The sequence below is a fragment of the Canis lupus genome, chromosome 34, assembly GCF_048164855.1.
Source record: "Canis lupus baileyi chromosome 34, mCanLup2.hap1, whole genome shotgun sequence".
NCBI classification, from domain to species: Eukaryota; Metazoa; Chordata; class Mammalia; order Carnivora; family Canidae; genus Canis; species Canis lupus.
The window spans coordinates 27,179,019-27,192,371 of NC_132871.1; the positions used below are offsets into that span (position 1 = coordinate 27,179,019).

Consider the following 13,353-nt stretch of genomic DNA (forward strand, 5'->3'; position numbering starts at 1 on the left):
TGGCCATGTGCAACCTATCTGCCAACAAATGAGACAGAGAACATTCTTATTGGCATTTTATGCCTCAGAGGGTTCAAGAGGACTATGCCCACATTCAGCCCATTTCTGCAATGCTGTAGCATCCCCATGTCCACTCATTTCATGGACCCAGATGGCCATCTCGAGAGGGCCCCCAGGAACATCTACTTATTTGTTCTACTCACCTTCCAAACCTGGAAGGGTTTCTTCTGATGGGCATCAGCATATTCTTTATATGCTCCTTAGATTCCTGGAATGTTTTCCTTAGGGCCATGCCCCACAAGGGAATCCTTTTAATAGCCCAGTTTTCCATTGCACATCCACCTGACATATGGCCAAGCCATTGGCCACATCCCATAAGCCAGTAAAAACTCAAGCATAGGGGCTTTTACCACAGTTCAGTTCTCCAGTAACTTTTTAAAACAGCATGTAGTTTGGCCCACCAAGCTTGTTTTTACCTTCTTCAATGACAGTGGTAGCCTTCCAAATAGAATGTTGTCCATTCACCTTGAAACTACCATCCATAAGCCAAGCAGCTCTTTGTTGTTCAGTGGAGAGCTGTTCATAGGGTGCTGTTCATGTGGCAGTTAGTTCTGGCAGCTTCTCGGGGGGCTCCAAAATTGGTCCTAAAGGAAAAGAAGCTCTCTGCTTTGGGGTATCCCCTCCTTTCATTTTCCAGGCAGCATGATTTTGTATAAGCCATTTCTATATTATGGAACTCTTCTGGGCACTGCCGTCCGTATTAGGGTGTTCCTCCAGCGCCATTTATTTTTTTAATTTATTTTTTAGTTTTTTTTTATTTGACCGAGAGAGAGCATCCAAGTCAGTAGGGTGGCAGGCAGAGGGAGAGGGAGAAGCAGATCCCCACTGAGCAGAGAGCCCGACGGAGGCTCAATCTCAGGATCCTGGGATCATGACCAGAGCCAAGCGCAGATGCTTAAGCAATTGAGCCACCCAGGCACCCTCCAACACCATTTTAGGCATTGGTCCTGAAACACAGAGTACCCGTATCTCATGTCTTTAAGTAATAGTGGTAGCTTCAGTTGATGATATTCAATACCAAGGCAGTAATGCCCCTCAAAGGGCACTTCTCTCATCCGATGTCCCAGTAGTCATTGTTGAAAGGCACTTACAGGCCTGGCGCCAGACTAGGTTCCACACAGGGCTATTATGTAGAAAATTTGTCCCTTCAGTGCTCCAGCTTCTACTCTACACTCTGTGGGCTCAGGCAGTCCTATTGGTTCCCATTAATATGTTCAATTAATATTGCTTGAAGGGTAGATTTACATGCCTCCTGTTTTACAGTACTAGGTAGGAGAAAGGTTTCCCAGGGAAATACAATGTCCATCCCCATAATACAATCTGATAAGAGATACAACCATTTCATACAGAGCCTTTTAAAAACATAATTCTTCTATAAGCTTTTAACATAATTCCATCAACTCTTACATTCCTAACTGTAGCCTCAATTAGAACGTCACTACAAGACTTGGTTTTACAAATACTATGTAGGGGAAGTGTTTGCTGGCCAGAGTACTTTTGCCAATTAACCATTCAGGTGGGAGAGATACATCTTTATGTAATATTTGCTTAAACACTCCAACTTCATAATCCTTAGCAACCATTATATTTATCTTAATCTAATTGTAGACCATGTCAGAACCTTGCCAATGGATTTTAGTACAATGGTCCATGGAAATCCCATATCAAAGACTCCGGGAATCTTTTCTTCCTCTTCATTCCCCTACCCCCATATCACCTTCTACCTCCCAACCCTTGGCCATTTTACCTACTCATTTGCAAAAGACTTTGGGTTCCCAGTGAGGGGTTGAGCCAAGGGACTCTGGCCCTTTTGTTGACTTTTACTTGATTAGCCTGCCCAAACACTGCCCCAAGAGGTTGCTGGTGAGGTAGCTCATTGTCATCTTTGCCTTCTGGCTTTTTCAATTCCTCCAAACAGTGATTAATAGAACAGACTTTTTTGGGGCCCTGTAATGTTGGGGCAACAGAGGTCCCACTGGTCTATTCAATCTCTATTAGTGTTCCATCAATGCCTGCTTTACTCATCCCTATTTTTCAATAACAATCTGAAGACTTTCACTTTGCTAGCTTCAGTCCTTTGACTGTCCCCCTTTGTCCATCCCCACCCCCAATTTTCTTACTGTAATGTTTATAGGTTTATGATATCAGTAAAAAATCATACAGGGAAGCAGAGATAGCAAATGTGATACTACTCAAACCGTTTTCAATTTCGTAGCAGGAAAGTTACACGGTATGCTACTGCAACATGGGTCTCCTTAATCACACCATTTGCCATAACCTGGTTCATTGGCATATCTAACAGATAAATACCCCTTCATTATAAAGCCAATCCTACATGGTTAGCATATGGAACATAGCTGCTTCATCTGGGGTATTCCATTTGGTATTTACTGGGCATGTTGGACAGCCCCTCTTAGGATAAAAATATTTAATCATGGCTTTTGTCTAGCCCAACAGTCTGGCTGTTCCCTCCAGAACAACTTCCTATGTGTCCATAAAACATACAGTCATCTGGGACTGCTCCTTCATGAGATGTGGGTCCTGTATCAACCTATCAACCATATCATCAAATATGTTCTTGTACTTTGCAGCATTTAAAACAAAGACACAGCCCCCAAACTGGTTGTGCTCATAATTCATTTCAATAAAGGTTTCTCAGGAAGCCTGTGATATTAACTGACAAAATGAAACCACTCCTTCACACTAAACCCTCTGCTTTCAATAGTTTCTTGGTTTTGCCCTTCTTCCACATCAAGTGTCTTGTTGACAAAAGGCCTTGGTGTACTTTCGGTTGTCCCTGTACGATTTTTCATTTTTAGGGGGATTTGATGCTAATGGCCTAAGCTCAGACTCACTGAAATCTGAGCTTGGTCTCATCAAGGTCTGATCCAGCACACTTACTTTTTAGGTTAGCTGTTACAGATAATCATGGGGAAGAATATTTTGTCTTTTTCTTATTAGGTTGCATTTCCTTATACATCAAATGAATCAACTCCCCAAGAGTTGGATCTACTCTTCACTCTTTTACTTCATGTTCCCCAAACCAGAAGCTCACTGAACCCAGTCCTTTTGGGTTCTTATGGAGGTTTCATTGTGTTGTCATGATTGACTTCGTCAATGGCTATTGGTTGATTTAAACACCAGCTCTTCACCCTTCCCTGGAGGTGGGGGGGAAGGGGAGGACTGAAAGTTCTAACCTTATATTCACATTATTATTCCTCCTGGAAACAAGCCTCTGCCTTTGAATGGGGTCCAAAAGCCACCTTCATTACTATCAAGACACCCACCTCACCTTCATGACTCAAATATTTTCAGAACATGTGGATGACAACCAAATGTATCATTTAGATGACCAAAATATATTTATCAGCTATACAGCAACAAGGATGCCCACTCTCTCTAGCTTTTATTCTATATAGTACTAGAAGTCCTACCCTTAGTGAAAAGAAATAGAAAAAGGAGTCATCCAAATGGTAGGTAAGAAGTAGATGGCAGAAAAGAAAAAAACCCTCTCAAAGTGGGTTTAGAAGGAACATGCCTCAACATATAATGGCTGTATTTTTACTCAATGGTGAAAAACTGAAAACTTTTCTAAGATCAGGAACAAGATAGGGATATCTACTCTTGCCAATCTTATTCAACATAGTACTAGAAGCCCTAGCCACAGCGTTCAGACAAGAACTAAAAGACGTCCAAATTGGTAAGTAATACTGTCACTACTTGCAGATGATACATATAGGAAACCTTAAAAACTCCACCAAAAAATTGAGAACAAATGAATTCAGTAAAGTTATAGGATATAAATACAGAAACTTGCTGCATTTCTATATGCTAATAATGAAGTGGCAGAAAGAAATAAAACGATTCATCTACAATTGCACCAAAAGAGAATATAATACCTAGGAATAAACTTGAGGTAAAAGACACATACCCTAAAAATTCAGGGAGTTCACTTCCAGATGAGCTTCATTTATAAATATCCTGCAATTCATGCTTCTGTCTAGCTCCAGTCTGACGGCTTATATGATCACTACAACAGTGAAACCAAGTGAGAGAAAACTCAATATTGGTTCATAAGAAAAAGTGGATATTTCTGGATGAATGGGAGATACTTGCTCTATCCTGAGATCACATGACTTGTGAGACGGTACTAACATGATTCACATTTATGTAGTGTATGCTTGTAAAACACCATCGCCCAAATCATAATCTCTCCAGTCTCCACGTGAGATCGTGTGTAATACCCGACACGTCCACACTGGCTAGCAATGTAAAGCAAGTGATGGAAACCTCACAGGAACCCACACGCCTCGGGCGTGCGCGCAGCATCTGGCGGCATGTACAGCTTGACCTAGATCTCAAGCAGCATTGTTGTGTCACCTCTGACTTCTTCCCTGAGAACTTGTGTCCCCACAAAAACCTGTACATGGGCGTTTGTGGCAGCTGTATTATAACAGCCAGACACTGGAGTAATCAGGCAGGATGTCCTTCAAAGGGTGAGCGGTAAACGGACAGGTGCACACCACGGAGTGCAGCCCGCACTGACATGGAAAAGAACAAGGAATCGCACTCTGAGAAAATGACTTCTGAGAAGGCATGACTCCATTGACACATTTTGAAATGACGTTTTGGAGACCGAGGCCTCGTTAAGTAATAGCTGCAGGGTTAGCAGTGGGGGTAAGTTTGCAGGAATGAGAGTAAGGTGGTGCACTTACAAAAGACCAGCATGAGGAATCCACGTGGTGTTGGGCAGTTGGGTGTCTTGAGGGTGGTGGTGGTGGTGGTGGTGGAGGTGGTGGACCCAAAACTTACACAGATGAAAACGTTTTGTAAAACTTAGGACACACACAGTGACGCAGACACAAATAAGCACAGGAAACGCGGCAAGTCTGAAGGAGGTGAGTGGACGGTCAGCATCCACGTCCCGGTGGTGACACTACTGTAGTTACACGAATGTTCTCTTTGGGAGAAATTGGGCGAAGTTTACAAAGGATCTCTGTGTTACTTCTTATAACTGCGTGTGAATCTACCTTACTTCAGTAAAGTTTTTAATTACAGAAGCCGCCAGTAGTTATATGGGGCTTCTCTGGTCTGTCCCATCAAAATAAATAAATAAATAAATAAATAAAAAATAAAATAAAATAAAATAAAATAAATAAAAAAATAAAATAAAATAAAATAAAAACTTTGAAACTGATGAAAAAAAATTTGGTATGACATAAATGGTAAAATGTACAATGCTCATGGATTAGAAGAATATTGTTAAAATGCCCATATTACCCAAAGCAATCTACAAATTCAACGCAATCCTTATCAAAGTACCAACAGCTTCCCCCCTCCCACCCACTGCTCCCTACTGCCCACAGGACTAGAATAATCCTGATTTGTATGGAACCACAGAAGATCTCAAATACTCAAAGCAATCTTAAGAACAAAACTATAGGTATCACAATCCCAGATTTCAAGATAAATTACAAAGCTATAATAAAACCGTATGCTGCTGACACAAGAAGACAGAGGTCAATGGAACACAACAAGGTACCCAGAAGTAAACCCACAGTTACTAATGTGGTCACTAATCTACAACAAAAAGAGGCAAGAATATACAATGGGGAAAAGATCTTCTGTTCAGTAAGTGGTGCTGGGAAAATGGACAGTTACATGCAAATGAATGAAACTGGATCACTCCCCCACATCATATGCAAAAATAAACTTAAAATGAATTAAGGACCTAAATGTGACATCTGAAATACTACTACTACTAGAAGAAAACCTAAGTAGTAATTCCTTGGACTTCAACTTTGGCAACATTTTTCTAGATAGGTCCCCTCAAACAAGGAAAACTAAAGTGAAAACAAACTTATGGGACTACACCCAAATTAAAAACTTTTGTACATTGAAGGAAACCATCAACCAAATGAGAAGGCAACCTACTGAATTGGGGAAGAGATTTGCAAAGGATATATCCCAATAAGGGGTTATATTAACATATTACATAAAATATGTAAAGAATTTCTACAACTTTATATACACAAAACAAAAAAATGAAACAACCCCACACAATCTGATTAAAAATGTGCAGAGAACCTGAAAAGATATTTTTCCAAAGAAGACATACAGATGGACAATGGACCCATCAAAAGATGTTCAGCATCACTAATCTTTAAGAAAACACAAATCAAAATCACGATGAGATATCGCCACACCTGTCAGAATGGCTAGTATCAAAAGGACAAGAACTAACAAGTATTGGTAAGGATGTGTAGAAAAGGGAACCCTCATGGAAAACAGTATAGAGGTTCCTAAAAAACCTAAAAACATAACTACCATATGATCCAATAATTCACTTCTGGATATTTTCCTAAAGAAACTGACAATATTAATTTGGAAAGATATAGGAGCCCCTATGTTTATTGCAATGATATTTATAATAGCCAAGATATGGAAACGATCTATGTCCTTTGATGGGCATAACATTATAGAATAGGTGGTATATATACACACAATGGAATATTGCTCAGCCATAGGAAAAAAAAAACAGAAATCTTGCCATTTGTAATAACATGGATGTACCTATAGGGTATTATGCTATGTGAAATAAATCAGACTGGGAAAGGCAAATACTGGATGATTTCACCTTATGTAGAATCTCATTTGAGAAAAAAATGAAACAAAGACTCAAATACAGAAAAGATATTAGTGGTTGCCAGGGTGAAGGAGGGTGGAGCCTTAGCAATAGGTGAAGGAGATAAGAGGTAAAAACTTCCAGTTATAAAATAAGTAAGTCACAGGGATATACAGCAGAACACAGAGAATGTAGTCAATAATACTGTAACAGATGGTAACTAGACTCACTGTGGTGATCATTTTGTGTTGTATATAAATGTCAAATAAGTGTCGTACACCTGAAACTATAGAATTTTGTGTCAACTGTACTTCAAAAAACCCCTATGTATTTCATCATATTAAATGGGTAAAAGAAGTATATACATGATCATTTTAGGAGAAATAGAAAAAGTGCTTGACAAATTTAATACACGTTTGTGATAAAAGCCCTCGGTAAACTAGTAGTAGCAGGGGATTTTCTCAATCTAACACATGGGATCTATAAAGAATCTACAGCTTGATGGCGAAATACTAAGTTGCTTTTCCCTTAAGATTCTGAACAAGAAGAAAAAAGAAGATTCTGAACAAGACAAGAGCATACATACCTTTTATCCCTTTTAACACTATATAAAAGATCCCAGCCAGGTCTCAATGCAAGAAAAATTAAAAAGTAAAGATTGGAAGTAATAAAACTACACGATCATATTTAATGCAACCCTTATCAAAATTGCAACAGCATTTTTCACAGAGCTAGAACAAACAATCCTAAGATTTGTATGGAACCACAAGAGACTGCAAATAATCAAAGTAACCTTGAAAAAGGAAAGCAGAGCTGGAGGCATCACAATTCCAGACCGTAAGTTATATTACCAAGTTGTAGTGATCAGAACAGTATGGTACAGGCCCAAAAATAGACACACAGATCAGTGGAACAGAATAGAAAACCCAGAAGTGTACCTACAACTATATAGTCAATTAATCTTTGACAAAACAGGAAAGAATATTCAATGGGAAAAGACAGTCTCTTCAACAAATGATATTGGGAAAACTGGACAGTAACATGCAAAAGAAAAATGTACCATTTTCTTACACCAAATACAAAGATAGATTAAAAATAGACTTAAATTAAATCTGAGACCTGAAACCATAAAAATTCTAGAGGAGAACATAGGCAGTAACCTTTTGGATATCAACCATAGCAGCTTCTTTCTAGAGAGGTCTCCTGAGGCAAGGGAAACAAAAGCAAGAATAAACTGTTGGTACTTCATCAAAATAAAAAGCTTCTGCACAGTGAAGGAAGCAACAAAACTAAAAGGCAACCTAAGGAATGGGGGGAGATTTGCAAAGATCTGTCCAATAAAGGGTTGGTATCCAAAATATATAAAGAACTTCTAAAAACTCAACATCCCCAAAAGGAATAATCCAATTAAAAATGCGCACAATAGGCGTTTTCCCAACGAAGACAAAAAGGAGGCCAACAGACACATGAAAAGTTGCTCAACATCACTCATCAAGGGAAAACAAATCAAAACTACAGCGAGATATCCCCTCATGCCTGTCAAAAATGGCTAAAATCAGCACCACAAGAAACAAGTGTTGGCAAGGATGTGGAATAAGGGGAGCCCTCTTGCACTGTTAGTGGGAATGCAAACTGGTGCAGCCACTCTGAAGAACAGTATGGAGGTTCTTCAAAAAGTTAAAAATAGAGCTACCTGCAATCCAGCAATTGCACTGCTAGGTATATACCAAAGAATACAAAGATGCTAATTCAAAGGGATGCATGTTCCCTGATATTTATAGCAGTGTTGTCTACAGCAGTAAATCTATGGAGACAGCCCAAGTGTCCACTGACTGATGAGTGGATAAAGAACATGTGGTACAGGGCAGCCCGGGTGGCCTAGCGGTTTAGCGCCGCCTTCAGCCCAGGGTATGGAGTCCCATGTCGGGCTCCCTGCATGGAGCCTGCTTCTCCCTCTGCCTGTGTCTCTGCCTCTCTCTCATGAATAAATAAATAAAATCCTAAAAAAAAAAAAAAAAAAAAGAACACGTGGTACGTATATCCAATGGAATATTACTCAACCATAAAAAGAATGAAGTCTTATCATTTGTAAGGACACGGTGGGAGGTAGGGAATATTATGCTAAGCAGAATAAGTCAGGTCAGAGTCAGACAAACAATATACGATTTCATGTATATGTGGAATTTAAGAAACAAAACAAATGGGCAAAAGGGGAAAAAGTAAGGCAAACCAAGAAGCCAACTCTTGACCACAGAGAACACACTGATGGTTACCAGGGGGGAGGTGGGTGAGGGATGAATGAAATAGGTGAAGGGGATTAAGGGGTGTACTTGTCGTGAGCACTGGGTGTTGTATGGAAACGTTGAATTACTGTGTTGTACACCTGAAACCAATATTATCCTGTAACTTTTTATTTAAATTCTAGTTAACATAATGCATTTTAAAATGTTTGCCTTAAAAAAACTACATGATCATGTGTTGTCTAGAAATAAATGTAGATAGGAAATTCCAAGAAATGTGACTACACAGCAACTAAAACAAATTTACCAAGATCAATTTACAATAATCAGTTGTACTTCTACATAGCAGCAGGAAACAGCTAGAAATAGAAATAAAAAAATACCATTAACAATAACATCAAATGCCATCAAACTTAATTATTGCTGATGGGATTGTATCAACCAATCGATTTCACTCTTATGGATTTTCCCAAAAGAGATGAAAACCTATGTCCACACACAAATAGGGTAAAAGACTTTTACATTAATCTTTGTAGTAGAAAATTAAAAATAAAACCTAAAGGGTATAGAAGTATATAAACTAGAAAGTGAAAATCTTGCTTCCTTCTCCAATCCTATTCTCTTGATATATTCACTGTTAGTAGTTTGTCATATCATTCTGGACTTTTCAGTGCATAAGTAAGCACTATGTAAAATTATAAAAACTGTTATGCAACCTCCTTTATCACAGCATAATGTAATATGGATATCTTATCTTTTCAAACAGCTGATGATGCCACTATAGTCTACTTAAGAGATTTTCTATTAATGGACAGTTAGGCTATTCATGTTTTACAATTACAAAGTTTAGAACACATCTGTATATTTTTATATACTTGTATAAGTCATTATTTTTAGAAATGGAATTTTAAATTCTAATGGTTATCAGCAAACAACCCTTCAATATCTTGCCAAGTATACACCTATCAATAACATTCCTAAAACTTTATTTTTTTTAATTTATAATAAATTTTTTATTGGTGTTCAACTTACCAACATACAGAATAACACCCAGTGCTCATCCCGCCAAGTGCTCCCCTCAGTGCCCATCACCCAGTCACCCCAACCCCCTGCCCACCACCCCTTCCACCACCCCTTGTTTGTTTCCCAGAGTTAGGAGTCTCTCATGTTTTGTCACCCTCACTGATATTTTCACTCATTTTTCTCTCCTTTCTCTTTATTCCCTTTCATTAATTTTTATATTCCCCAAATGAATGAGACCGTGTAATGTTTGTCCTTCTCCGATTGATTTATTTCACTCAGCATCATACCCTCCAGTTCCATCCACGTCAAAGCAAATGGTGGGTATTTATCGTTTCTAATGGCTAATATTCCATTGCAGCCACTCTGGAAAACTGTGTGGAAGTTCCTCAAAGAGTTAAAAATAGATCTTCCCTACGACCCAGCAGTTGCACTGCTGGGGATTTACCCCAAAGATACAGATGCAATGAAACGCCGGGACACCTGCACCCCGATGTTTCTAGCAGCAATGTCCACAATAGCCAAACTGTGGAGGGAGCCTCGGTGTCCATCGAAAGATGAATGGATAAAAGAGTTACTTTAAAATGGAATGATATCTAAGCAAATGAGTTCATTTTTTTCTCCTTCCATTGCTCAACTAACTTACTTTGAGAAAGCCACACCACATCAGCTTCTTTGTAGCTTCAAGTTCAAGATCCCAGTCTTAAAGCACTGAATAAATCATTTATCGGTTTATTGATCATTTCTTGTTCTAAGTACTTAGAAACATCTGGCAGTCCATTTTTTAAGTGGTGGAATTAACTCAAGTGTAAGTGAGACTATTAACAAATGTTTTTGATTTTAATTTTATCTATTTGGTTTCTTCTATAAACATAAAACATATCTTTATACCTTTATCTATTGATTAACTTCATACTAGTGCAATGTTCCCTCCATGCGCTTAATTCATTAACAATGAAATTCTCTTTTCTGTGTCTAACCATTGCTAAGAGTTAAAGCAGCATTCAAAATATCTTGGCTAGAAGAGTAAATTTTTCAACCCAGGTAGGAATGGTAAAACACAAAGAAAAAAAACTGTAGTTATCATATTAATGGATACTAAGAGAAACATAAGACATTGGTTAAAAATCACTCTCCATCATCTAGTAAAACCCCACTATGTGTAGAACACTGACAGGCTGTTAAGAGACTGTGTACTTTATCACCCTATTAAACATTTACTAAATGACATCAGAATCTTTAGTAAACTAAAGCCTTGGAAACCACTTACATGAATCTTTTCACCTTAAGAGAAGGTAGCTACTTAAAGCTATACACAGTTGGTTGCTCATACAGGGGTCCCATCTAGATCCCTGTGAGTGTGCAAGACCTTTATGGGGTAGGCCAATTATTTGCTTTTTGCTTGATCAAAACCAGAGGCCTCAGAGATATAGGTTGGGATACTTAAGCACAGTTTTTATTATATGTTCTAAATCCCTTGAGCCCATATTCATGCATCTATTAGATTATAATATTAAATGATGGAAATACACAAATTGTAAAAGTAAAGTAAGTCTTTGGGATTGATCATCTTTCTTCCTCCGGACCTCAGCTCTGATACCTAGTTTCATCAAGGAAAAGTGTTGTATTTTAATTTGAAAAACACTTACCATTAAGGGGAACCTAAGGCCACATAAACACAGCTGATGTTGACTGTGGGAAGGTTGGAGTTCCTTGACAGAATGCAGTGTGACCGAAGAGACCTGATGGTTAACTAAGAGTTGGTGTCCTTGCAGTAGAATTTCCCTGTAACGCCTCAAGACATCATATGTCATGCTCGGCACCATGATAAGCTTCTGAAAGAAAAGACTCCGGGTAAGTGGTGTGTAGGCACACATTTGACAACTGGCGATGGTGGGGGGTGGACAGAGAGAAGAAGGGGAAAGATCAAGAGAGCCTCAATTTAAAGCACTTGCTCATTTCTGTGGGGTAAATAAAGGCTGTCACCAAGGCAGATTTCAAGCTACCAAAGTAAAATGACTGAACACAAAATTTGGAAGATATAGATTCTAGCATATTACTGACTCCATGGACCAACTCTAGAAGGAAATGTTGATTAAAGGACCTTAACCGATTTGGAGAGTCATTTAGCAGCCCCTTAACAGACATATATTAAGTCTCATTAAATATGTGCAGTAGCTCAGTGAAGAGGATTCTAAATTGGGGTCAGTTACTAAAATGTAAAAACAATACTGTGTACTACAGAGACTTGCAAAATTCTTTTTTTAAAATTGTTTTTCTAACACATAATTCTTTATGAGTTAGAGGCTCAAATCACTAAGGCATTTTCTCTTTTATACATGTTCTTTATACTTTTTATTCAACAAATATTTTTCATTCAACACAAAAGCTACTGGGTCCCCACCTTATGCCAGGTACTGGAATACACAGTGGACATGGCCTCTGCTCTCCTAGAGCTAGAAGCTAGTGTTGGAAGGAGAACTTTTTATATTTACAAATGCAAGTGAGTGCTATAAAAGAAAGTGCTATAAAAGAAATCTGTTAAGCAAAGAAGGATGAGCTCCCCACAGGAAGTAATGCCTGAGAGAGATCTGAAGGAAGAAATGGAAGTTAACCAAATACAGAGGAGCTGGAAAGGGAGGCGAGAGATTCAAACATGAAAAAAGCTGACAGAGCTGGAAGTGCTGGAGGCAAGGCTAGGCCAAAGGGCAGAGGTCTGGCATGCAGCCCTTGTAGTCCTGTCAAGGGCTTAAGGATAATGGAAAACCACTGACACGCTTTAGGTAGGGAAAGCATGAGAGGAGACTTAGCTGTAACGTAGGAGAATGAGTTACTAGCTCATTCACTCATTTCTTCTCCAAACAACCTTCTGGTTAGGCTCTGTAGTCAGTCAAAATACAGAGAGGATATAGTCATGCCCTTGAAATTCTCACAGTTTAAGGGGAGAACGGCATTTGCGCTAGTTTCCTATTGCTTCTGTAACAAATTGTCACCAATCTAGGACTTGAAACAACACAAATTTGGTACCTTATAGTTCTGGAGATCAGAAGTCTAAACTGAGTTTCACTGCGCTGAAATCGAGGTGTTGGCAGGAGCACGTTCCTTTTGGAGGTTGTAGGACAAGTTTCAACAAGTTTCAGCTTCCAGGACAAGTTCTTGGTCTGCGGTTCTGCAACGCTCCTTCGGCTGCTTCTATGGTCACATCTCTGACTCTCCTGGCTCTGTCTCTCTCTTTTAAGAAGCTTGTGATTCCATCAGGCACACCTGGAGATTCTCCGCATCTCAAAATTCTCAATTAATTCCATCTGTAAAGTATCTTCTGCCATTTGAAGTTACATATTCACAGGTTTTGGGGATTAGAATGGGGCCATCTTGGGGGAGGGGCTCTATTCTTCTATCAGAGCTGTC

The 13,353-nt window shown here is 39.0% G+C and overlaps 1 long non-coding RNA gene across 1 annotated transcript in view; it reads right to left on the reverse strand.

The window, feature by feature from the left end:
- Nucleotides 1-13,353, reverse strand: part of LOC140624478 (uncharacterized) — a 114,311-nt gene that overhangs the window by 59,644 nt on the left and 41,314 nt on the right. Inside the window, exon 2 of the long non-coding RNA XR_012023955.1 lies at nt 11,595-11,780. This is a non-coding gene — a long non-coding RNA (uncharacterized lncRNA). The remainder of the gene's footprint in view (nt 1-11,594; nt 11,781-13,353) is intronic.